Source organism: Babylonia areolata, chromosome 8 (assembly GCF_041734735.1).
Source record: "Babylonia areolata isolate BAREFJ2019XMU chromosome 8, ASM4173473v1, whole genome shotgun sequence".
Classification (NCBI taxonomy): domain Eukaryota; kingdom Metazoa; phylum Mollusca; class Gastropoda; order Neogastropoda; family Buccinidae; genus Babylonia; species Babylonia areolata.
Window position 1 is genome coordinate 9113048 of NC_134883.1, and position 2500 is coordinate 9115547.

The 2500-nt window shown below is 43.6% G+C and overlaps 1 protein-coding gene across 1 annotated transcript in view; it reads right to left on the reverse strand.

Moving 5' to 3' along the window:
- Positions 1-2500, reverse strand: part of LOC143284962 (putative adenosylhomocysteinase 3) — a 339921-nt gene that overhangs the window by 327392 nt on the left and 10029 nt on the right. The gene's annotated exons all lie outside the window — the stretch shown is intronic.

A 2500-nucleotide genomic window follows, 5' to 3' on the forward strand; every position in this document is an offset into this window, starting at 1 on the left:
CGTGCGTACGTGTTTACATGACCTACTTACATCACACAGGTGTGCCAGAAACGGTTCCGTTTTGGGCAGGTTCCGTCTTCACGTCATGGGTGAAGTCACTGCCTTCAGTTTTCAGTGTAACAGGTTCCTGCTCTCTCTCTCTCTCTCTCTCTCTCTCTCTCTCTGTGTGTGTGTGTGTGTGTGTGTGTGTGTGTGTGTAGCCTTGGCTCAGTCAGTGCCCGTATATAATCAGAGAACGTGCATATAAATCAGACTCAAAGACACCACCCCCTTCACTCTCTCTCCGTTTCTCTCTCTCGAAGTCTCTGTGCCACCTCCCTCCACCCCTTCCTTCTCTCTCTCATATCCATCCATACATGCACAATTGCAAGTGCGGGCACGCCCGCGCGCGCACACGCACACACATACACACACAAAGGTCACTGGCTGTTAATTCTGTTTGTTCCTGCGTTCACCTTTTAACCCCTTAAAAAACGGAAGGATTAGTCTGGTCCAGGGTTCTCTTTTTTTTTCTGAGTTAGTGGGTGACCGAACACACACACACACACACAGTGAGTATGTGTGTGTGTGTGTGTGTGTGTGTGTGTGTGTGTGTGTGTGTGTGTGTGTGTGTGTGTGTGTGTGTGTGTGTGTGTGTGTGTGTGTGTGTGTGTGTGTGTGTGTGTGTGTGTGTGAGAGAGAGAGAGAGAGAGAGAGAGAGAGAGAGAGAGAATTGCATGTACCACAGAGCCTACCTAATACCGTTGCGTGTCCTGACTTTCTACCAATAATCCGATTAATCAAAACCCGTCCAGACGGGCGGTCAGAGACCCCCCCCCAACACAAAGCACTGACCGGGCAGGCAGGCAGTCCAGGAGTCAGACCAAAACAACAGTCAAACGAAAACAAACTTAAAGAAGAAGAAGAAGAAGAAGAAGAAGAAGAAGACCTCTGGAGCTAACACACACACACGATCGCACACACATAACATGAACGGACAAGTACAGAGACAGACACACACACACACAATGACACACACGCAAAAAAGGATGTTGTGACCTCACTTGTTTTTCACGTGCCAGAACGTGCCAGCGAGTCTTAAAAAATAAAATTAAAAAAAAAATCGCAGACCTCTGACATATATACATATACTACTGCTGACAGCAAATAAGAAAAATACCCCCCCGCCCCCCTCCTCCCCCCCAACACCGTCGCTCCCCCTCTCCAAGCCAAACTGAAGGTGAAATGACTTGGTCAAGTTGGTGGCTGAGGTCAACCAAATGGGCAGACAAAAAAAACCCCAATAATAAAAAAAAACCCAAAAAACCCCACCACACACACATACCTCTTACTTCTAGATGTGTTATATCTATATCTATGTCCACACACACACACACACACACACACATATATATATATATATATATATATATATATATATATATATATATATATATATATATATTATACCACTGTGAATTGGCCTCACTGAAAAATCAAAGGCAATTCTCATTCTCCTTTTCCCTCAAGAGTCAGAACTAGAGATCCAAAGAGAGACATACTAAATAAATCTCCTTACAAACAGAAAAAAAAAGAAAGAAGAAAAAAAAAAGAAGAAAAAAAGAATCGATTGGGCTCTTCGGACTTTTTAACTGCCCCCTTCAATCTGAACGGGCAGAGTCCTTTACGAGCAAGGTGAGGATTTCATTGCACACGTTTCTGGTCTCACCTTCAGCATTCAACACCAGGCCTCAAAAGAACCGTCTGACGAGTTCGACTGTAGTACAACGTGAAAAAAGAAGAAGAAGAAGAAGAAGAAGAAGAAGGAGAAGGAGAAGAAGGAGAAGAAGAAGAAGAGGAAGAGGAGAAGAAGAAGAAGGAGGAGGTGGAGGAGGAGGAGGAGGAGGAGAAGAGGAAGAAGAAGAGGAAGAGGAAGAGGAAGAAGAAGAAGAAGAAAGAAGAAAGAAAGAAAGAAAAAGGAGAATGAATGAATAAACCTCTACTGTAATGGAGGTTTAGCAAAACCCACGGCGTTGAGGATATATATATATAAGGAATATGGAACACAAAATAATCATGCATCGAACACGCGCACACACGCACACGCACACACACACACACAGAGGCCCTCAATACTAACTCAACGTCCTGACAGACTGGTTTGAAACTTGGTAGGACAATCTGGGCTCCCCCTTCAGTTCACCCAACGCAGCGAATGGCTCAGTCCTCCCATTGGGCCGTCACTTGAAGGTTTCATTACAACCATAACAACTGATTTACTCTCTCTCTCTCTCTCTCTCTCTCTCTCTCTCGATCGGGTTAAATGTTTATAAAAAAAATGGTTTCAAACTGAGCCATCCTTACTCTCTCATCCCCCCTTGTCCAATGTGCGGTCATTTAAGGGAGGACGATTTACAATTTTTTGTTTAGTTGTAAAGCTTATGATGATATTCGAGAAAAAAAAAAGTGTTGTATTTATAAAACAAATTTAGCAAAGAATGAAGATATTTTTGGAGTGCTT